This window comes from Balaenoptera physalus, assembly GCF_965194825.1.
Source record: "Balaenoptera physalus genome assembly, chromosome: 2".
In the NCBI taxonomy this organism is placed as follows: Eukaryota; Metazoa; Chordata; class Mammalia; order Artiodactyla; family Balaenopteridae; genus Balaenoptera; species Balaenoptera physalus.
The window spans coordinates 12,168,081-12,192,239 of record NC_138883.1 but is presented as its reverse complement, the minus strand read 5'-3'; the positions used below and the strand labels follow the sequence as shown (position 1 = coordinate 12,192,239).

General features: G+C 44.2%; 1 protein-coding gene and 1 long non-coding RNA gene across 4 annotated transcripts in view; both read left to right on the top strand.

The window, feature by feature from the left end:
* Positions 1-24,159, top strand: part of SLC24A4 (solute carrier family 24 member 4) — a 172,238-nt gene that overhangs the window by 63,828 nt on the left and 84,251 nt on the right. The gene's annotated exons all lie outside the window — the stretch shown is intronic.
* Positions 18,023-22,886, top strand: LOC309655804. The gene is made up of 2 exons (XR_014261009.1): positions 18,023-19,543; positions 19,920-22,886. It is a non-coding gene; the product is annotated as an uncharacterized lncRNA (long non-coding RNA).

Below are 24,159 nucleotides of genomic sequence, written 5' to 3'. Positions count from 1 at the left end.
TGGGTTCTCTGTTTCTGTGGAAATTCTAGGTGGTCCTCGGTGGAGAGATTTAGGCGGGAGGAGGGGACTTCTATAGCTGTAAAAATGTGTTCGGGTTGCCATCTGTGAACGCAGATGCCCTTCACCCTTGACCTTTGAGAGGTTCCTTCTCTCCTCCGACCCTTGAGAGTTTCCTTCTATCACCCCCACCCTTGACCTTTCAGAGGTTCCTTCTCTCCCACCACCTTTGACCTTTGAGAGCTTCCTTCTCTCCCCCGACCCTTGACCTTTGAGAGGTTCCTTCTCTCTCCCCACCCTTGACCTTTGAGAGGTTCCTTCTCTCCCCTGACCCTTGACCTTTGAGAGGTTCCTTCTCTCCCCCCACCCCTGTGTGAGTCTATCTTCAGTCCTGTGACCCCACCCCCGCCAGCCTCCCGCTGTCCTGACCGGGTCAAAGGGAGGAAAGCAGGAGCTGTGGGGACCAGGGGCGGAGGGCAGGGGTGCGGTGGGAGTGGTCTGCCTCTGGGGAGGGGTGTTTCTATCACTGATGTTTAAAATTGTGCCAGGGATGACCATAACTTTATTATTTTTTTGTCTTTTTACTGTGGGAAATATACATAACATAAACTTTGACATTTTAACCATGTTTAAGTGTACAGTTCAGTGGCATTAAGTGCATTCACTTTGTTGTGCAACCATCACCACCATCCACCTCCAGAACTTTCCAGACTAAAACTCCACACCCATTAAACACTGACTCCTCCTTCTCCACTCCTCACAGGCCTTGGCGACCACCAGCCCACCTTCTATCTATGCATTTGACGACTCTCGGTGTCTCATATAAATGAGACCGTGGAGTATTTAGCTGTTTCTGACTGGCTTACTTCACTTGGTGTAATGTGTTCAGAGTTCATCCGTGTCGTAGGAGTATCAGTCCTTCATTCTTTTGTAAGGCTGAGTAACACTTCACGTGGTATGCGTCTACCACGTGGTGTGTCTCCATTCAGTCATAGAGGGAACTCGGGTTGCTTCCACCTCTTGGCTGTTGTGGATAATGCTGCTCTGAACATGGGTGTACAGTATCTGTTTGAGTTCCTGCTTTCAATTCTTTTGGGTACCTACCCAGAAGAGAAATTTCTAGATCCTCTGGTAATTTTATGTTTAGTTTTTTGAGGAACCACCACACTTTATAACCCCTTTATGCACAGTGCACCCCTTTACTGCCTGCATCTGGGGTCGACACAGCCAGCCCGCCTTGGGTGCCCCATTCCTGTACTGTTTTCCTGTGTTGTCACCTAATAAAGCCTTGAGAGAGACCTCAGGACCTGTGTGGCTGCGAGTCAGGTCTGGAGCGTATCGGAGTCTGAGGCTGTGTCCCTGTCATGAGAAATGCGCTCCCCCAGGGCTTGGTAGTGAGGTCTTTGGCTGCCGGCGCCTAGCCTGGCTTCCCAGCCACTTGCTCCTCGGTTCTTGGAAGCTTCCGACGGCTGACTTCCAACCTTGTTGGTTGAAGAAGGCCCACAGGCACTGACTGGGGACGCCTGTCCTCTGGGCTGGTCTTTAGCCAATGGCCTGGGTTGCCCCCTCCCTCGTGGCTCACAAGACACTTAATGTCTACACTTACGTATTTACAGAGTGGGGAGGCCACAGCTCCCCTTCCCCTCTGGGTACTGGTCGGTACCAGTTCCAGATGATGGTTCTGGAACTCATGGTGTCGACCCTGAGGGATGTCAGGGCTACTGGTGTTCAGGTATCTAGGGCAAGGGCTCCAGGGCAGCCCCCCAAGACCAAGACTGGGGCCCAGGAGACATCTCACGCCCACCTCTGGTCAGCCTGCATGGGGAGCAGAGAACACCTCTGGGCTCTTGGAAACTCTTGTCCAGACTTCGTGTTGAGTTTCTTTTTAAAACAAACAAACCCCACCTCCTTTAAGATATGTGCACTAGAACATTTATGGTAGAAATACTGTGACAACTGAGATTTTCTTCAAAATAAATGGGGTATGGGAGTTCCCTGGAGACCTAGTGGTTAAGATTCTGGGCTTTCACAGCTGCGGCCCGGGTTCAATCCCTGGTTGGGGAACTGAGATCCTGCAAGCCGTGTAGCATGGCCAAAAAGAAAAAAAAGCTAGAATAAACAGAGTGGGGAGACAGAGGGAGCCAGCACAGCTGGTGGGGATATGAGATGAAACCAGATCGGCCCTGAGTTGATAGTTGAAGCTGGGCAGTGGACACATGAGCGCTCATTACACTATTCTCTCTGTTCCTGTCTGTTTGACATTTTCCATATTGAAAATTTAAAAAATATAGCCTTTCCCTCCACCCCTCTCTTGGCAGGAAACTAACCTGCCCCGAGCACTTCTTATGTTTGGGCACTTCCCTATTCTCTTATTAAATGCTCACAACACATGTGCAGTGGGTGCTGTTATCCCCATTTTACAGGCGGGTAAATGGAGGCGCCTTGACATTTCAGCAGTTGAGTGGCTTAGCTGCGACATGAACCAGGTCTGGTTCCCACACTGCTGCTCTGCCCCCTGGACTTGCTGCCCCTGGATGGAGAGTCCCAGCCCCACCTCGTTAGCCCTGGGTCTGTGCAGCCTGGACCAGCTGCTGGAAACCAGTGCCCTGGGCGACCCCTGACCCTGTCTCTGTGGCTTTGCCTTCCCCTCTCCTGTCCCCAGGAAGCCCTGCCTGCAGGGCCTAGAGATCGTTATAGGGAAGAGGAGACGGGGTAATGACTTGGCCCAGGTCACTCAGCTCCTAAGGGGCAGAGCCACTCCCCTGCGCCAGGCCGGTGCTCCTGGGCCCCAGCCCCCAGGGGGCCGTGTGCCTCATTAGCGCGCTCTCATTTCCTGTGTCTTCCCTGGGCTCCTGAACTTGGCTGCTCAAATCTCCCCTCACCCTTGGGCTCCTGGGTTCCCTGTCGAGTCTTGGTCCCAAGCATCCTCTTGCACTTGTTTTCCTCCCAGTCTTGCTTGGTTTCTTAACTTGTCTCTTCTGCTCAGTTGGTCTGTTGCCCGCTGGCCCCTCTGCAGAGGTGGCTTCTCCCATCCTTTGCAGAATCTGTGCGTGGCGTCTCTCCCTGCCCCTTCTCTCCTCCCTCATCCTGGGTCGTTCCCGCTTCCCTCTGGCCTGTGTCTCCCAGCTCAGCCCAGGTGGTGCCACTGCTGTCCCGCTGCTCCCACGGCCCAGGTTGACAGCTTTCTCCCTCCCTCGTGGAGGAGTGCGTTTCTCTCCACTTACGCCAAGGCGTGCCCACGCCATCTCACCTTCCCCTGAGGAGAGGGCACAGCTACTGCCAAACAGGACCTGAATTCCCGGCCTCCTACTCGGTTTCGTCAGCCTGTCAGGCTTTATTCCATTTAAGATATTTTTAAACACTCAACACTTTTGCCTTAGTTTTAACTCTTCCCCCAGTTAAAATGTGGCTCTCCTTCCAGTGGATTTTCTCCCTAAGATCTAACAATGTATTTTCTTAAAATGGCTTCTAAAAATTTATCTGTTCACCACCATAAATTTGAAGTGAGAACCATCCAAAAATGATAAAGCATCCTCTTTGGCTGTACTCTGTATCCTGCACCAGACTAGGTGGGGGGCTTCTCTGTGAGCCCCATAAGCCTTCCTGGACCCATCTGTATCATCGCACTTACTTGTCACTAGACAGGCCAGCCAGCACCTTTTTTTTTTTTTTTTTTTGCAGAAGACACCAGGTTTACCAGGGAAAACTGCAATTCCTATTTTAGGAACCTTGAGTTGACTGTGACCAAGAGGTGGCGTGGTATTAGATAGGATGCCAGCTAGTGTAGCAGACACTCATACTTCAGCGTCTTAGCACAGTAAAGGTTTACTTCTCACTATGTAACACTCCAGGGTGTGTTCCTGGCTGGTGGAGCGCCTTCCACATGGTCACTCAGGGACCGAGGCTCCTTCCATCTTTGGCTCTCTCTCTAGGGCTCTGGGGAAAGAAAACAGTGGAATAAACACACCTGCTGCTTGATGACCTTGGTCTGGAGGGGTGCATCGCTTCTGCCAGTGAGAGCTGGTTGCATGTCCCACCTAAGTGCAAGTGACATTGGAGGTGTTCTGGTTGGCTGGGTTCCTAGCCAACTGCCAGCATCACCTGCCAACCAGGTACATGCAACATTTAGGATGTGAAGCCCAGTTGAGTCTTTGGATGACAGCAACTTCAGGTAACATCTGGCTGCAACTGCCTGAGAGACCCTAAGTGAGAACAACTCTTCTAACCCCAGTTCCACGTTCTCTCTCCTGCCCACTCTTCCCAGGAAGCCCCAGCCCAGGCAGAGCCATCACCACCAGCTCTGGCTGCATGTACCACACTCCTGGAGAGCATCTTTCTCAACCTGCTCTTTCCTTCTCCCCAGTGCCCTATCAATTTTATTGATTCTTCTTTTTCAGCAGTACCAGAAACTCTCTGTTGTATAATTTTCTAGAGATAAGGCAGGATTTCTGGATTTAGAGATTAGTGTGTAGAAAACTAATGTCTTGATCTGAAAAATACATTGGGTAGTTATCTTCTCACTTATAATTTTAGGATCATTGAAAGAAGAGACAGTCGCAGATTTTTTTTTTTCTTTTCTCCCAAGGATTGTCCCTAGATTGTGTCAGCCTTGCTTGATTTCATCCCGACGTCTCATCTGCCTGTCACTTGCCTTCTGGACGTCTGGACCCTGATTGCTCCATTTCAATCCTGGACCAGTTTTCCATCCTTCACAAACAACACTTTGATTCATATATTGGGGCAACAGCTTCTGATCTCTGGGTTGTGGCCGGAAGCAGCCTTGTTTCCAGTGAGTGACCTCTCCAGCAATGGGGTATTCAGGGGTTATTGGTTGCTCTTCATGCCCTACTGGGTAGCCAGTGTTCACTTTTAGGACCACTCCCTGAAGGAGGCCTTGGAATGGGAGGTGGGCACTCAGATGCCACAGCAGTGAAATTGCAAAGCCCTCTGAGTTGGTGGCAAAGAGAAGAGGGAGAAACGATCAGTTAGGATTGACTTTCCTTTTCCATCATTCAAGGAGTCCAAACTGTTGGTAAGCATCACCCCTGTGGAGGTTTCTAAGGAATGGTTTCTGCTCGGAGGTTCCAGAATTTTCTACCGTTGTCCATCATGTGATTACCAAGTATCTCCTGCAGCACAGGGAGTGCAGGGGGCTTGCCCCACGTGGATGCTTGCCGTCCAAGATAGGGGTCAGTCAGGTGCCACAGGAAATGGTCATGGTTTCTATCTAGTTCCATCCAAGACAAGTTTTTAATAGGAACAAAGCCATGATTCCTAATTTTCCCTTATTTTAATTCTCACAGTTTGGAGTTTGTCATTTGCTCTCTCTTGTCTTTATAAATTAGAATGTTTTCCTTGATGTGGGCAAGTCACATCCATTTGCAATGTTGTTAAAATGCAGAAGAAATACAGACTTCTGCAAGAGTTGAAAATGGTCATCCAGATGGGACATTACTGCACTTAGAATAGTTTTTATCATAATACATAGTCCTACATAAAATTTTGTTCAAAACAATCTTAAAGGAGACTAGGATCAGTTGATGTTATTTCCATAGAAATTCAGATTATTCTTCCTATAACTTTTCAAACTATTCTGAACCATAAATAGCTACTTAATATACAATCGTGTAGGATATCGGCAATACCATTTACACATCCTCTGTGAATGCTGTTAAATTTTAAATGATGGGTAGAGTGGGAAAGAAGGTACTACATTGAACACCATCATTCTAGGCTCTTCTGCTTCAGGGCAAATTTCCTGGCTCCCTCCACCCAAAGAAAGCAAGGTGCCAATTAAAAGATGCTTTGAGACTAGAGCTGAGGGGTGACCTCCCCACTCAAAAGCCAGACAGCAAGAGTGATGGCAGGGGAGGGCAGAAAAAACAAAGGGATGCAGTATGGGGTGGGGAGGGTCTGAATGATTTCTAGGATGGATAACACAGCCCAACGGTTCTGAACTTGACCCCAGATAGATTTATAAACTGTCCTCCTATTTTCTTTAGAAGTGATGGGCCCATCTTTTGACCTGACTTTTTTTTTTAATTGAAGTATAGTTGATTTCAAATGTTGTGTTAATTTCAGGTGTGCAGCAAAGTGATTGAGTTATACATATTCTTTTTCAGATTCTTTTCCATTATAGGTTATTACAAGATATTGAACATAGTTCCCTGTGCTATACAGTAGTACCTTGTTTTTAATCCATTCTGTATATACTAGTTTGCATCTGCTCACCCCAAACTCCCACTCCATCCCTCCCCCACTCCCTCTCCCCCTTGGCAACCACAAGTCTGTTCTCTATGTCTGTGAGTCTGTTTCTGTTTCGTAGATAAGTTCATTTGTATCATATTTTAGATTCCACATAGAAGTGATATCATATGGTATTTGTCTTTCTCTGTCTGACTTACTTCACTTAGTATGATAATGTCTAGGTCCATCCATGTTGCTGCAAATGACATTATTTCATTCTTCTTTATGGCCGAGTAGTATTCGTGTGTGTGTGTGTGTGTGTGTGTGTGTGTGTGTGTGTGTGTGTGTGTGTGTACACACCACATCTTCTTTATTCATTCATCTGTCAATGGACATTTAGGTTGGTTCCATGTCTTAGCTATTGTGAATAGTGCTGCAGTGAACATAGGGGTACATGTATTTTTTTTAATTATAGTTTCGCCCAGTTACATGCCCAGGGGTAGGAATGCAGGATCATACTGGCCTGACTTTTACAGCGAGCTCTTTCTGCCTGACCAGGGGACTCAGGTGTCTTGGGTTAAGAGTTAATCTTGGCTGCACTACTTTTAACTTGCCGAGTTGCCGTGAGTGGAAGCCGCACTTCCCAACTTTGCTGCCTGTAACAATGCAGTGATGCAAAAGGGCTCTCTAGACCAGCAATTCTCAGAGCAGGGTCTTCGGCTTAACTGGAAGACTTCAGGGGCCTCCTGACAGGCCAGGGCTGATTTTTTAAAAATCCTCTCTGTTTCTTGTGGGCAAATAACGTACCTAGGACTAGCTCCAAAAATTTCATTTGCAGAAATTGTGAAGGGTAACTATTACCTGAGCTAGCTATTAAGGGTTGCTTTGCTAAGACTTTTTATTTGTAAACTAAAATAAGTGAGTTGCTAGAGTTTGAGGGACCTAATTCAGGATTCTGTAAGAAGTCTGGATTCCAACCAGCAGTTGGCGTTACTGCCCAGTTCCGACTACACACGTATCCAGAGAGAGTTGGAATCTCCGTGACTTGGAGGAAGCTTGCTTTATGAGTGCCCCTTCTGTTTATTGTTTTGAGATGCTCATAGTTTTTAATTGCTGCCATTTTTGCTTTTCATTTATAAGCAAATCACTATTAGTTTGGCTTCATTGCCAGTTTAGTTTCGTGGGGGTTGTTTGCATCACAGGGCAAGGTTTGCCACACCTGCATATTTTGGCTTGTCATTTGCCAGTAGTGAGACTGACTTAGACGTGTATATATTTTAATTTGACTAAATCACACTCCTCCTTCTCCCACCATCCCCCCAAATTGGCTGGGGAGTGATGCTTTGTTTTCATCATGAAATCCTTTGTCCTCTGGGAAGTGGGGACAGATGAGGTTGGGTGAGCCCCACATGCTCTTATTCCTCCTTCGTGGACCATAGTGTAAAAAGATAAATTAAAAAGTGAAAGATGAGGGGGTGTAGAGAAAAAAGAACCCTCCTACACTGTTGGTGGGAATGCAGCCGTTACGGAGAACAGTGTGGAGGTTCCTTAAAAAAACTAAAAATAGAGTTACCATATGATGCAGCAATCCCACTCCTGGGCATATATCTTGACAAAACTGTAATTCAAAAAAATACATGCACCTCAGTGTTCATATCAGCACTATTTATAATAGCTAAGACATGGAAGCAGCCTAAGTGTCCATTGACAGATGAATGGATAGAGAAGATGTGGTATATATATACACAATGGAATATTACTCAGCCATAAAAAAGAATGAAATAATGCCATTTGCAGCCACATGGATGGACCTAGAGATTATCATATTAAGTGAAATAAGTCAGAGAGGACAAATATCGTATCACTTATATGCAGAATCTTAAAAAATGATACAAATGAACTTACAGTAGGTCCCCTACATACGAACCTTCAAGTTGCAGACTTTCAAAGATGCGAACGTGTATTCCATCAACGTCAGGTCTGAGTGAAATTGCAGCTTGCCCTCCATCTCCTATTGCTGACGATCCTTCAGCTCTACCATCTCCCACCTCCTTTCCCTCCTCCAGTCAGTAACTCTTCTTGCCTGTTCACTCGATGCCAGGCCCTGTATGCCAGCTGTCGTACTGTGCTTTTTAAGGTACTGCACTGTAAGATTAAAAATGCTTTATTTTTTTGTGTTTGTTTTTTATGTATTATCTGTGTGAAAAGTATTATAAACCTATTACAGTACAGTACTATATAGCTGATTGTGTTAGTTGGGTGCCTAGGCTAACTGTGTCGGACTTACGAACAAATTGGACTTAGGAATGCACTCTTGGAACAGAACTCGTTCGTATGTAGGGGACTTACTGTATTTACAAAACAGAAATAGACTCACAGACATAGAAAACAAACTTACAGTAACCAAAGGGAATAGCAGGGGTGGGGCGGTGGGGGGGAGAGATAAATTAGGAGTTTGGGATTAACATATATACACTACTATGTACATGTATAAAACAGGTAAACAACAAGGTCCTACTGTATAGCACAGGGAGCTCTACTCAATATCTTGTAATAACCTATAATGGAAAAGAATCTGAAAAAGAATATATATATGTATAACTGAATCACTTTGCTGTACACTTGAAACTAGTACAACATTGTAAATTAACTATACTTCAGTTTAAAAAAAAAAAAGAAAGATGTGGGAACTCATGTTCCTGCTCAAAGACAGACTTAGGGGACAGGAATCCCACAGAAAGGAATGGAGACCAACCCTAGGAATGTGACTTCTGCATCACCCTACAACTTAATGGCATGTTTAAAAATACACCCACAGCTTCTTTGTCTAGAGAGTCAGTTTACATCTAGCACATCTGTAGCTCTTCCTCTGCGATGGGATAAGTTTTATACACAGCAGTGTGTACGATTTAGAATTCTGCTTCTTCATCTGTCTTCTCTGTTCTTGACTGTGTCTCTCTCTGGGGGTCAGAATTCTTTTTCCTGTATGTGCAGCAGTCTGCTGAGTTGTGATGGTGACAGATCTAATGGGGGCACTTGAATGGCTTCCTGAATCTCTGTCACTGCCTCTGCTCATGGTGCTCCCCCCACCTCCCCGCCACCCATGCACCCACTTTTTACCAGTGCATAGATTAGAATTGGAGGCTTAATACAACATAATAGGGTCATAGGGCACCATCTCCATGCCGGACCCTGTGCTGCCTCAGGAATTCTAACGTGGACAAGCCTCTGGCTCCTGCCTTCAAGGTGCGAATAGCATTTTCTCTCAGTCTGGTAGGTGGAAAGTATACATTTTCTTCTTATTGATCTCTGAGTTTTGACTGCTTATGAAGTCTTATATAGAGAAGCATCACGGGAAAAGGGAACTTCTCCTCCCCTTTTGCTGTGGTAATTCACACCAGAGGTTCCCAGTAGCTCTGAGGTTGGAGGATGGTGTGAAATATATCACAGAGGATCATCAGAAATTTGCATTTGAAATGCAGAGGTGTCTGTTCTCAGAATCCCACGGAAAGTAAGCCTCCCATGTGCCCAACTCCTTCTGCCCCCCACCCCCACCCCCCCCCACCCCCCCCCACCCCCCCCCCCCCGGTTCTCCTGGCTGCAGCATTGGAAGGAGTCCCTGAGTCACCATGTGGAGCGGACCATCTGTGACTGACAGAGGGATCACAGCCTGGAGCTATTTGTGTGTCTGTCCGTGATGTGAGTGTAGTGCTGTTTCCTTAACTCTCAGCCCAGGGCTCTTTCCCATGTTCTTGAAGGAAGAAAGACCTTTTGCATGAGAATAGTTGCCTAATCGTCCTGGATGGAGGGAAGGGGTGGGTATCTGTGCTCTAGGGGGATTTAAATTGGCCAAGGGGGGAGGAGGTGTGCATGAGCAAAGATGTAGGGGGTCGGCTTGGCCAGAGATTGTGTGCAGCTCAGTGATCAGGCTAGATGGCGGGGTCCCCCCCGACCCCGGGAATGGCTGGCAAGGTTGGAATTGTTATCCAGGCCAACAATTTTGGAAGGAATAAAAGATGTTTCTGAAAGTTCTGTTTGTGATTATCTAATGTTACAAGTTGGGATGTGATAAAAGTAAAGAGCGAGACCACCTGGTGGAGAAGCTTTTCCTATCTTTGTTATTTTTCTCACCCGAAAAATAGAAGCAAGTGACATACTGCTATTTAGGATTCACAGTGTTACCGAGCTCAGGTTCGGCCACTTGCCACTCAAAAGCCAATAATTCGAGGGGCAAGTGTCAGTAGAAAGAAAAGTAGCTTTAATCAGAAGAGCCAGCAATCTGGGGAGAAGGTGGACTCGTGTCCTGAGACCAACTCCGAAGATGCTGCTCAGCCGTGACAGTTTTTCAAGGGAAAAATGGGGGTGGGGGGAATCCCAGTGAATCATCGAGGCAGGAGGTTGGGTTCTGCATCATTCTGCATTGCGTGCAGACTGGCTGACTCTCTCTTCAGATGTTATCTTGCCCGCATGATCTGCCTGTAGGGTTGCTTATGGAGCTGTTAGGGTAGAGAGCTAATTATTCTTTTTTTCTTTAATGTTTATTTTTTATTTTTATCTTTTTCTTATAAGTCATCCATTTTATACACATCAGTGTATACATGTCAATCCCAATCTCCCAGTTCATCACACCACCACCACCACCACCCCCACTGCTTTCCCCCCTTGGTGTCCATATGTTTTTTCTCTACTTCTGTGTCTCAGTTTCTGCTCAGCAAACCGGTTGATCTGTACCATTTTCTAGGTTCCACATATATGTGTTAATATACGATATTTGTTTTTCTCTTTCTGACTTACTTCACTCTGTATGACAGTCTCTAGATCCATCCACGTCTCTACAAACGACCCAATCTCGTTCCTTTTTATGGCTGAGTAATATTCCAATATATATGTGTACCACATAATCTTTATCCATTCTTCAGTCGATGGGCATTATGTTGCTTCCATGACCTGGCTATTGTAAATAGTGCTGCAATGAACATTGGGGTGCATGGGTCTTTTTGAATTATGGTTTTCTCAGGGTATATGCCCAGTAGTGGGATTGCTGGGTCGTATGGTAATTCTATTTTTAGTTCTTTAAGGAACCTCCATACTGTTCTCCATAGTGGCTGTATGAATTTACATTCCCACCAACAGTGCCAGAGGGTTCCCTTTTCTCCACACCCTCTCCAGCATTTGTTGTTTGTAGATTTTCTGATGATTCCCATTCAAACTGGTGTGAGGTGATACCTCACTGTAGTTTTGATTTGCATTTCTCTAATAATTAGTGATGTTGAGCAGCTTTTCATGTGCTTCTTGGTCATCTGTATGTCTTCTTTGGAGAAATGTCTATTTAGGTCTTCTGCCCATTTTTGGATTGGGTTGTTTTTTTTTTTAATATTGAGCTGCATGAGCTGTTTATATATTTTGGAGATTAATCCTTTGTCCAATGATTCATTTGCAAATATTTTCTCCCATTCTGGGGGTTGTCTTTTCGTCTTATTTATGGTTTCCTTTGCTGTGCAAAAACTTTTACGCTTCATTAGGTCCCAGTTGTTTACTTTTGGTTTTTTTTTCCATTACTCTAGGAGGTGAGTCAAAAAAGATCTTGCTGTGATTTATGTCAAAGAGTGTTCTTCCTATGTCTTCCTCTAAGAGTTTTATAGTGCCCAGTCTTACATTTAGGTCTCTAATCCATTTTGAGTTTATTTTTGTGTATGGTGTTAGAGAGTGTTCTAATTTCATTCTTTTACATGTAGCTGTCCAGTTTTCCCAGCACCACTTATTGAAGAGGCTGTCTTTTCTCCATTGTATATCCTTGCCTCCTTTGTCATAGATTAGTTGACCATAGGTGCGTGGGTTTATCTCTGGGCTTTCTATCCTGTTCCATTGATCTATATTTCTGTTTTTGTGCCAGTACCATATTGTCTTGATTACTGTAGCTTTGTAGTATAGTCTGAAGTCAGGAGGTCTGATTCCTCCAGCTCCATATTTTCCCTCAAGACTGCTTTGTCTATTCGGGGTCTTTTGTGTCTCCATACAAATTTTAAGACTTTTTGTTCTAGTTCTGTAAACAAATGCCATTGATAATTTGATAGGGATTGCACTGAATCTGTAGATTGCTTTGGGTGGTATAGTCATTTTCACAATATTGTTTCTTCCAATCCAAGAACATGGTATATCTCTCCATCTGTTGGTATCATCTTTAATTTCTTTCATCAGTGTCTTATAGTTTTCTGCATAGAGATCTTTTGTCTCCTTAGGTAGGTTTATTCCTAGGTATTTTATTCTTTTTGTTGCAATGGTAAATGGGAGTGATTCCTTAATTTCTCTTTCAGATTTTTCATCATTAGTGTACAGGAATGCAAGAGATTTCTGTGCATTAATTTTGTATCCTGCAACTTTACCAGATTCATTGATTAGTTCTAGTAGTTTTCTGGTGGCATCTTTAGGATTCTCTATGTATAGTATCATGTTATCTGCAAACAGTGACAGTTTTACTTCTTTTCCAATTTGTATTCCTTTTAATTCTTTTTCTTCTCTGATTGCTGTGGCTAGGACTTCCAAAACTATGTTGAATAATAGTGGTGGGAGTGGACATCCTTGTCTCGTTCCTGATCTTAGAGGAAATACTTTCAGTTTTTCACCATTGAGAATGATGTTTGCTGTGGGTTTGTCGTATATGGCCTTGATTATGTTGAAGTAGGTTCCCTCTATGCCCACTTTCTGGAGAGTTTTTTATCATAAATTGGTGTTGAATTTTGTCAAAAGCTTTTTCTGCATCTATTGAGATGATCATATGGTTTTAATTCTTCAATTTGTTAATATGGTGTATCACATTGATTGATTTGAGTATATTGAAGAATCTGTGCATCCCTGGGATAAATCCCACGTGATCATAGTGTATGATCCTTTAATGTGTTGTTGGATTCTGTTTGCTAGTATTTTGTTGAGGATTTTTGCATCTATATTCATCAGTGATATTGGTCTGTAATTTTCTTTTTTTGTAGTGTCTTTGTCTGGTTTTGGTATCAGGGTGATGGTGGCCTCATAGAATGAGTTTGTGAGTGTTCCTTCCTCTGCAATTTTTTGGAAGAGTTTGAGAAGGATGGGTATTAGCTCTTCTCTAAATGTTTGATAGAATTCACCTGTGAAGCTATCTGGTCCTGGACTTCTGTTTGTTGGAAGATTTTTAATCACAGTTTCAATTTCATTACTTTTGATTGGTCTGTTCATATTTTCTATTTCTTCCTGGTTCAGTCTTGGAAGGTTATACCTTTCTAGGAATTTGTCCATTTCTTCCAGGTTGTCCATTTTATTGGCATGGAGTTGCTTGTAGTAGTCTCTTAGGATGCTTTGTATTTCTGCGGTGTCTGTTGTAACTTCTCCTTTTTCATTTCTAATTTTATTGATTTGAGTCCTCTCCCTTTTTTTCTTGATGAGTCTGGCTAATGGTTTATCAATTTTGTTTATCTTCTCAAAGAACCAGCTTTTAGTTTTATTGATCTTTGCTATTGTTTTCTTTGTTTCTATTTCATTTATTTCTGCTCTGATCTTTATGATTTCTTTCCTTCTGCTAACTTTGGGTTTTGTTTGTTCTTCTTTCTCTAGTTCCTTTAGGTGTAAGGTTAGATTATTTATTTGAGATTTTTCTTGTTTCTTGAGGTGGGCTTGTATAGCTATAAACTTCCCTCTTAGAACTGCTTTTGCTGCATCCCATAGGTTTTGGATCGTCGTGTTTACATTGTCATTTGTCTCTAGGTATTTTTTGATTTCCTCTTTGATTTCTTCACTGATCTCTTGGTTATTTAGTAACGTATTGTTTAGCCTCCATGTGTTTGCGTATTTTACGGGTTTTTTCCCTGTAATTGATTTCTAATCTCATAGCATTGTGGTCAGAAAAGATGCTTGGTATGATTTCAATTTTCTTAAATTTACTGAGGCTTGATTTGTGACCCAAGATGTGATCTATCCTGGAGAATGTTCCACGCGCACTTGAGAAGAAAGTGTAATCTGCCGTTTTTGGATGGAATGTCCTATAAATATCGATTAAATCTATCTGGTCTATTGTGTCATTTAAAGCTTGTGTTTCCATATTAATTTTCTGTCTGGATGATCTGTCCGTTGGTGTAAGTGAGATGTTAAAGTCCCCCACTATTATTGTGTTACTGTCAATTTCCTCTTTTATAGCCGTTAGCAGTTGCCTTATGATAGGAGGTGCTCCTATCTTGGGTGCATATATATTTATAATTGTTATATCTTCTTCTTGGATTGATCACTTGATCATTATGTAGTGTCCTTCCTTGTCTCTTGTAACATTCTTCATTTTAAAGTCTGTTTTATCTGATGTGAGTATTGCTACTCCAGCTTTCTTTTGATTTCCATTTGCATGGAATATCTTTTTCCATCCCCTCACTTTCAGTCTGTGTGTGTTCCTAGGTCTGAAGTGGGTCTCATATAGACAGCTTATATATGGGTCTTGTTTTTGTAGCCATTCAGCAAGCCTGTGTCTTTTGGTTGGAGCATTTAATCCATTCACGTTTAAGGTAATTGTCAATATGTATGTCCCTATTACCATTTTCTTAATTGTTTTGGGTTTGTTTTTGTAGGTCCTTTTCTTCTCTTGTGTTTCCCAGTTAGAGAAGTTCCTTTAGCATTTGTTGTAGAGCTGGTTTGGTGGTGCCCTTAGCTTTTGCTTGTCTGTAAAGCTTTTGATTTCTCCATCAAATCTGAATGAGATCCTTGCTGGGTAGAGTACCCAGCAAGGATCTAGGTTGTAGGTTCTTCCCTTTCTTCTCTTTAAGTATATCATGCCACTCCCTTCTGGCTTGTAGAGTTTCTGCTGAGAAATCAGCTGTTAACCTTATGGGAGTTCCCTTATATGTTATTTGTCATTTTTCCCTTGCTGCTTTCAATAATTTTTCTTTGTCTTTAATTTTTGCCCATTTGATTACTCTTTGTCTCGGTGTGTTTCTCCTTGGGTTTATCCTGTATGGGACTCTCTGCACTTCCTGGACTTGGGTGGCTATTTCCTTTCCCATGTTAGGGAAGTTTTTAACTATAATCTCTTCAAATATTTTCTCAGGTCCTTTCTCTCTCTCTTCTCCTTCTGGGACCTCTATAATGTGAATGTTGTTGCATTTAATGTTGTCCCAGAGGTCTGTTAGGCTGTCTTCATTTCTTTTCATTCTTTTTTCTTTATTCTGTTCCGCAGCAGTGAATTCCACCATTCTGTCTTCCAGGTCACTTATCCATTCTTCTGCCTCAGTTATTCTGCTATTGATTCCTTCTAGTGTATTTTTCATTTCAGTTATTGTATTGTTCATCTCTGTTTGTTCTTTAATTCTTCTAGGTCTTTGTTAAACATTTCTTGCATCTTCTCAATCTTTGCCTCCATTCTTTTTCTGAGGTCCTGGATCATCTTTACTATCATTATTCTGAATTCTTTTTCTGGAAGGTTGCCTATCTCCACTTCATTTAGTTGTTTTTCTGGCGTTTTATCTTGTTCCTTCATGTGCTACATAGTCCTCTGCCTTTTCATCTTGTCTGTCTTTCTGTGAATGTGGTTTTTGTTCCACTGGCTGCAGGATTGTAGTTCTTCTTGTTTCTGCTGTCTGCCCTCTGGTGGATGAGGCTATCTAAGAGGCTTGTCACTAATCATTCTTTAACTGCTTAATTCTTCATTCTTCTTTTGGTCTAGGAAGAAAATCAACAGGTTAGGCAAGGCATGGTGTGCATTCAGGAGAGCCTAAGTCAGGAGTTAATTTCAGTTGCTTAGTGATCTCATTCCTGTGATTAGGTTTTTAAGGTTAGAGGGGGACAGAAATGGGTAAACGGGAAAGGGGCAAAAGAGCTGCTTTCACTTCCCCACTGTCAGACATCATTCCATTTCTATGGGATTAGGGGCAAAGGTCCATCTTTTGTAACTTCTTCATGCTGACACAGGGTACCGTATTCTCAGAGTGGAAGATGTAGACATGGGTCTGTACCATCTCTTTGCTAACAATTTTAGTTGGTTACTTACATATATGGGCAGGGCAAGCTACAATTATTTTGATGCCCACCAAGGTATAGATTATTTTGAGCAATAATGTTAATCCCATTCTCTTGAGGCTAGTTCTTGGAATTCCTCAAGATGGAGCACCTTATGTCATGGCTGCACTCTGGTCTTCATGCAGTTAGCTTTTTGCCTCTAAGTTGTTCTATAAAAACAACTTAAGAATGTGCATCAGACACTGAAAGATTCTGTGACTCTTGTCCTAATCATTAGCTGCTCGAGCCTGCTTTTTTGTGACTCAGGGAGGCCTGGGAGACTTCAGCTTTTCTACAAACAAGAGGCAGGGAACAGAGAGGGGCTATTGTACTTGCGGGGGCCACTGCAGTGTTCTGCTTGGTTCCAGTAGCATATGTAGGATTTGGCTCCAAAGTGGTCCAGATCAGAAAACTTGACGCAGGAGTCACAGGGAACCCAGCCTGACCTCTCCTCTTTGAGAACAAGCTATGCACCTGAAATAAGGGCCAACAGGACCAAACCCTGAGCTAGGGGCTGCAAACACACCTCTGTCACAGCACCTCCACCTGGGCCCTGGCTTGGGACTGAGCCATGAGAAGGATGGGCCCCTGCTGTCATCTCTTCTGGGTCCACACACCCCCGATATAGGCCTTATTTCTGTTTTCTAAACGTCCTGGTTGTTTGCCTGTTTAAGTTGGTGGAAACAGGCAGGTGAGCTGCTGTGGTTGGTAAATTGTAGTCCGAAAGCTCTGGGTAGCAGAAGGGTGGTTCAATGCCACACTGAGGATGGCCTTGTCCCCAGGGCAGCAGGGGCCACTGAGGGCCTCTGAGGGACAGCCGAGCACAACCACGGCGGGGCTAAGAAGAGGTGAGGCTGGCAGCAGGCGTCTCCACTGAGCATCAGAGAGGTGGACGTGTGGGAGCCGTTTTGGAGGAAGAACTGGTGGGCTTGTCGGAGACGGGAGGGGAGAGATGGGAAAGGCCACTAAATGGGTGAGGCCCCAGGGCCCGGTTTTACTGACATGTCCTCCTCCTCCTCCCTGAAGCTTTCTGTGTCCTAAGAAAAAGCCCGTTTGCCTCAGCGCCTTGCTTCCCAGGACCCCTGACCAGCCGGGGGGCTGCTCTGATAGGTTCCCTCACACCTGCCCCACCTGATGGGCCCAAACAGATCCCTTCTTGAAACAGGAGGGAAAGGGGCAGGGCACAACCTTTAGAAGAATGACATAGCCCAGGGACACTACATAAACTGATTAGAACCAAATAGGTCCAAGACGGCAGACAAGTCAACTTTCAGTGGACCTTGAACCTCACTGTACTCTGATTGTAACACATCAGCAAGCTAAATGACACACTCACAGGTACATGACAGTTTCAAGGTAAGGGTCAAAAGTAGGCGGTGGCCCAATTCCTGGAAATCCCCACCCCTTCCCCAAAGTAGCTGGAATACTCCTCCAGCTCATTAGCCTATGAAATTACCCACCCCTATAAAAACTGACAACCCCGTACCCTGGGGCTACTCTCACCTTCTGGGATGGCCCACACTCTGTCCATGGACTGTGTTTCTCTCTAAATAAATCCACTTCTTACCTATCACTTTGTTTCTCACTGAATTCTTTCTGTGATGAGACATCAAGAACCTGAGCTTCATTAAGTCCTGAGACCAGGTGTGTGATCTCAGTTAAAAGACTGTGGGTTCAAGTCCCAATGTGAGTTGCACGGTTTCATTCTGACCCTCACCAAGCTGGAAGGGGAATTTCTACAGCTGTTTGGGCACAAATCACCACCGAGAGAGTGGGCTACGCTGGGCCGAGTTGCCACGTGAGGGACCCTTGTCTCCCTGCAGGGTGCTGCTTTCCCGTCCTGAGATCCTCCCAGGCCAGGGTTAGGCCGAGTAACCCTGGTGACAGCCTCGGTAACTGTCGGGTGTTTGAGGATGATCAAGTAGCCTCCTGGAGGGGGATTCCAGCAAGATTTAGGATCTTAATTAACAGCCCTAACAACCTATTTCTGTTCAGCCTGGTTAGATGACATTTAAATGCCAGCACTCTCGTGAACTACTTGCCGAGAGCCCTGCTAATTTGTTCAGGCCTCAATTAATCATAAAATGCATTTTCAGTAGGATACAGAATTACCTAGACCCAGGTTCTCAGAAGATAACATGTTGTTAATTTCATGCACACCGAGTTAAAAATGTCACTCCATGGGGTCTAAGTTGCCATAAACTTGCTTACACAGCAAAACCTCACCTTGATTTTGAAACCTACTAGATAGGGATGCTATTTCCCATTTGGCCTGATGAATCCAAACAGTTCAGATCAGCGGCAACTGGATCTGATGTTTCTTTTCTCCCAGAAGGGATAGAACAAATATATCTAAAGGAAATTAGGAAAAGACGGTTGGATTTTTACAAAATGTGGATAGAAAACAACTTGATATTACGGTTACTTTTCATATGCAAGGTGTTACCTAAGGAAGAAATCAGTATTTCATGGTGTGGACTTTTAAATTAAATGTTGCCCCATGTTTGGATTGAAAGCCATTTTATTGCCTTCTGGGAGTGGTTGTGAAATCTTGAAGCATCTTCAGTTACTTATATCTGCCTCTACATTGGTGAGGTATTGGTGCCGGGGCTCAGCTGGCTGCCAGGGCTTTGCTATATGATGGAGCTGAACTAATCCCTGGCCCTCTAGTACCCCCAGCACCTTCTTCCAATGAGAGTTTCCATTACACTGGTTAATTAAGACAACTGCAGAGAAATTTATTAGTTGCAGAGGTAGTTAGAGAAGAGAGTTGAATGTGGCCTAAAGAAACTGCAGAGAAGGAGAACTTGCCTTGAGCCCTGAATGTGGGAGTCGGGGAGGAGTAGAGGTGGGGGTGAGGAACAGTTTTAAATCAAATACCTGTATGTTGGAACTGGTGTTCTGTTAGTGATCTGTACCTTGATAAACTGGAAGAGATCAGAGGATGTTGGCTCAGAATTGGGGGAAACGTACACCCAGCCACCCAGAGGGCGGGTGAACCAGGGGAGAGAAGACCACGGGGCTTGACTAGGAAGCTCCAGCCACAGTGGACCCTTTAGACCCCGGGGAACTGCAACTCCTTTTACCCACAGCTTTGAACCCCAGGTCATTAGGAGTGCCCCTCCCTCCCTGGGGAAGTATTGGACAGTATATAACTGAGCACAGGATCGTCTAAGATGAGAGACCACCTCATAACTAGCTGCAGTGATGCGAAGTTAATTCCTTTCCTCTGACAGCCCTAAAAACAACCTGAGAACCTAGGTCTCCTGTTATCTTTGCCTTTTCTCGTTTATTTCTGTGGGCTTTGGTGCTTAGTGGGAGATGCATACTTTGCAAATGCAAGTTAGGAAGTGTTTTTATCGATATTCTTTTTTTAAAAATTAATTTATTTAATTTATTTATTATTTTTGGCTGTATTGGGTCTTCGTGGCTGTGCGCGGGCTTTCTCTAGTTGCGGCGAGAGGGGGCTACTCTTCGTTGCGGTGCGCGGGCTTCTCACTGCAGTGACTTCTCTTGTTGTGGAGCACGGGCTCTAGGCACGCAGGCTTCAGTAGTTGTGGCGCACAGGCTTCAGTAGCTGTCGCTCACGGGCTCTAGAGCACAGGCTCAGTAGTTGCGACGCACGGGCTTAGCTGCTCCACGGCATGTGGGATCTTCCCGGACCAGGGCTCGAACCCATGTCCCCTGCATTGGCAGGCGGATTCTTAACCACTGCGCCACCAGGGAAGCCCTTTATCAATATTCTTGATGCCTGGTGTAAACAAGTGTGTTTGAGGAGCTGTTGGCTAAAGGAAAGAAAGAAATCTCAAATCTCACTGGTCCTTCTCCCACTTGAGGGGAGAAATTGGGAAATGGGAGTGAAAGCCTAGGTGGAAACGACTGTTTAGAAAGGGCCTCCACTCACACAGGGTCCATCCTGTAACCGCCTTCCTTGATTTCCCACAGCAGAGCAGGGGGAACGATGAAAAGACTCCAGTCTCATCCCTCAGTCTCATAATGAAGAGTCAGAAATCTCCTGCCTCTCAGGGTTGAGTTAGCCAGCAACGCTTGCAAATCAAGTCAACAAAAACCTATTGTGTGCCTGGTGCTGTGTTAGGAACTGGCAGCACCAAATGGAAAAACAGAGACTGTCCTCAAGGAACTTGTGCTCCCGGTCTGGTAGTAGATCACTGTGTACTGCTGTGCAGGTTGTGCACTGCACAGCTCTAGAGGGCACCATTCAAATCAGAGATATTGTTGATTTGTCTCTTTATTATGAGCATATTCCAGTAACTGGAAGCAAAATGTCTTCAGGAAGGGGCACTTTTTTCTAATTCTAGGCACACTATGAGCTAGTAGAGCCCTAATGTGGAGTCAGACAGAAAAACAATGGCAGTAAAGTGTGACAGTGGCCAGAGTGGATATGTGTGCAAACAACAGACTTAGTAGGAGGAGCCCTCCATGTGCCTGAGAGAATCATGGAAGGCTTTGCAAAGACGGTCCTTTGGAAGACCATCCCCCTAAGCAGAGAGGCAGTGTTATGTAGTGGGAAAGAGATTATGTTCAATACCCAGACTTCCTGGGTTCAAATCTAAAATGTGCCCCTTACTGTGTGACCTTGGACAAGTTACCTAACCTCTCTGTGCCCTTCCTGAGTTGCTACTAATTCTGCATTACCCCCAGGGCTTGTGTCTCTCCAGCCAGGCAGGTGGCTCCTTAGGAATGAAGCATGGGGCTGAGGGGGGGGTGGGGGGCAGGGAGGCATCTCAGTCCTTCCCCTATAGACAATACACTCAGAGCCCTACACGCAAAATGCACCAGCCTTTTCCTGGCGCGCAGACCCGACAAAGGTCAAATTCACCCACTAATAACAAAACTCATTCTTTTTCCCTCTAAACACCAGTGCTCACAAAAGTAAGAGAAGTATGGAATAAATATATTCAAATCATCTAGGTCCATTGCCCAATTTCCTTGATGATGGGATGTATTGGTTTCATAACATTTAAACACTTGATAGTTTGCTGATTGTGGTCCTCAGATAATGTTTATCAACTTACACTCTTGTTTCAAGGTACAAGGGCAAAGCTGAACAAGATTAATGTTCGCTGGAATAAGTAAACCGTATGTCAAAAGCAAGGCATAAAAGTGGTTACCTGGCTTCTAAAAATACCTCTGTGAGGCAGGCAGGATTATTGAGTGCTAAGTGTGCTCACAACTTAATTTAGTATGGCCACCCACTAAATTGTGATGGTCCTGAAATATATTGAGTTACATATCAGTAGTTGAAACTTTTTCCCTTTCCTCAGTGTATATCCTTGGGGACAGCCATGAAGAGCATCCCAGATCCTTCATATCACCTACTGTGGTCCACAGTCCAAGAACAAAACCCCTAACTAGATCATACAGGTGGATGCTTCGAGACTGTTTGAGAGCATATGTTTGGAAAATCAGAAAATGTTATTCCTTTGGAGGTTAAGATAACAATCACACCAGTAACTGAGAAATCCCCAAATCTCAGTAGCTTCACCCAGTAGTAGTTTGTTTTTCACTTGCTTGGCAATCCAGTGTGAGCGTTTGGCAGGGAGCCTTCCAGGTGGTGACACAGGGATCCAGGCTCCTCCTGCCTCCACTCTGCCATCTTCAGATGGCCTCCAGGGGCCCCGTGGAAGGTGAGAGAGGGCTGAGAAGACGCGCCAGCTTCTGAGGCACTTTGGAACAGAAGTGACACATGACACACTGGTGATCTGGCTGATGGAGTCCTCTGGGTGGGCAACTGTTTTTACCAGCAGCAACCCTATCCTGTGGAAGTGAGCGCGAATCTTTGGGAAGCCTCCCCATCTTGCATCTCTGCCACCGTGCAGTCATGAGTAACAGTACCCTCCCCCCAACACACACACACACACACACACACCCCACAGTTAGTTCAGAACAGCAGACTGTCTAAAGCTCAAAGAGTACTGACTGGAAACAGGGCTTCAAAAATCCGGGAGAATTACCCTCAACTCTTCTAGATACAATTAGGGCTAGTCCTTAGTCAGAATTTAAAGTAGGCATCTTCTCTCATCGATTTTTTTTTCTTTTTTTCTTTTTTTTTTTTTTTATGGCTTGTGGGATTTTAGTTCCCTGACCAGGGATTGAACCCAGACCCTCAGCAGTGAAAGCCTGGAGTCCTAACCACTGGACCGCCCAGGAATTCCTCTTCTTTCTTTTCTTTTATTTTATTTTATTTTATTTTATTTTTTTTTTTAAACATCTTTATTGAAGTATAATTGCCTTACAATGGTGTGTTATCTTCTGCTTTATAACAAAGTGAATCAGTTATACATCTACAATATGTTCCCATATCTCTTCCCTCTTGCATCTCCCTCCCTCCCACCCTCCCCATCCCACCCCTCTAGGTGGTCACAAAGCACCGAGCTGATCTCCCTGTGCTATGCGGCTGCTTCCCACTAGCTATCTATTTTACATTTGGTAGTGTATATATGTCCATGACACTCTCTTACCCTGTCACATCTCACCCCACCCCCTCCCCATATCCTCAAGTCCATTCTCTAGTAGGTCTGTGTCTTTATTCCCGTCTTGCCACTAGGTTCTTCATGGCCTTTTTTTTTTTTTTCCTTAGATTCCGTATATATGTGTTAGCATACTGTATTTGTTTTTCTCTTTCTGACTTACTTCACTCTGTATGACAGACTCTAACTCCATCCACCTCATTACAAATACCTCCATTTCATTTCTTTTTATGGCTGAGTAATATTCCATTGTATATATGTGCCACATCTTCTTTATCCATTCATCTGTTGATGGACATTTAGGTTGCTTCCATGTCCTGGCTATTGTAAATAGAGCTGCAATGAACATTTTGGTACATGACTCTTTTTGAACTATGGTTTTCTCAGGGTATATGCCCAGTAGTGGGATTGCTGGGTCATATGGTAGTTCTATTTTTAGTTTTTTAAGGAACCTCCATACTGTTCTCCATAGTGGCTGTATCAATTTACATTCCCACCAACAGTGCAAGAGTGTTCCCTTTCCTCCACACCCTCTCCAGCATTTATTGTTTCTAGATTTTTTGATGATGGCCATTCTGACTGATGTGAGGTGATATCTCATTGTAGTTTTGATTTGCATTTCTCTAATGATTAATGAGGTTGAGCATTCTTTCATGTGTCTGTTGGCAATCTGTATATCTTCTTTGGAGAAATGTCTATTTAGGTCTTCTGCCCATTTTTGGATTGGGTTGTTCGTTTTTTTGTTATTGAGCTGCATGAGCTGCTTGTAAATCTTGGAGATTAATCCTTTGTCAGTTGCTTCATTTGCAAATATTTTCTCCCATTCTGAGGGTTGTCTTTTGGTCTTGTTTATGGTTTCCTTTGCTGTGCAAAAGCTTTTAAGTTTCATTAGGTCCCATTTGTTTATTTGTGTTCTTATTTCCATTTCTCTGGGAGTTGGGTCAAAAAGAATCTTGCTGTGATGTATGTCATAGAGTGTTTTGCCTATGTTTTCCTCTAAGAGTTTGATAGTGTCTGGCCTTACACTTAGGTCTTTAATCCATTTTGAGTTTATTTTTGTGCATGGTGTCAGGGAGTGTTCTAATTTCATACTCTTACATGTATCTGTCCAATTTTCCCAGCACCACTTATTGAAGAGGCTGTCTTTTCTCCACTGTATATGCTTGCCTCCTTTATCAAAGATAAGGTGACCATATGTGTGTGGGTTTATCTCTGGGCTTTCTATCCTGTTCCATTGATCTATATTTCTGTTTTTGTGCCAGTACCAAACTGTCTTGATTACTGTAGCTTTGTAATATAGTCTGAAGTCAGGGAGCCTGATTTCTTTCTTTTACATGCTTCTAATGGTCTCCTCTGCAGACTCTGCTAAACATCTCCGTTTAGGCACTGCACCCGCACCCCCTCCACACCTGCTCTGTTCCTGTATTACATACCTCCCTTCTCTTCAGCCAAACCACTCATTTTTTCAGTGCTGCTG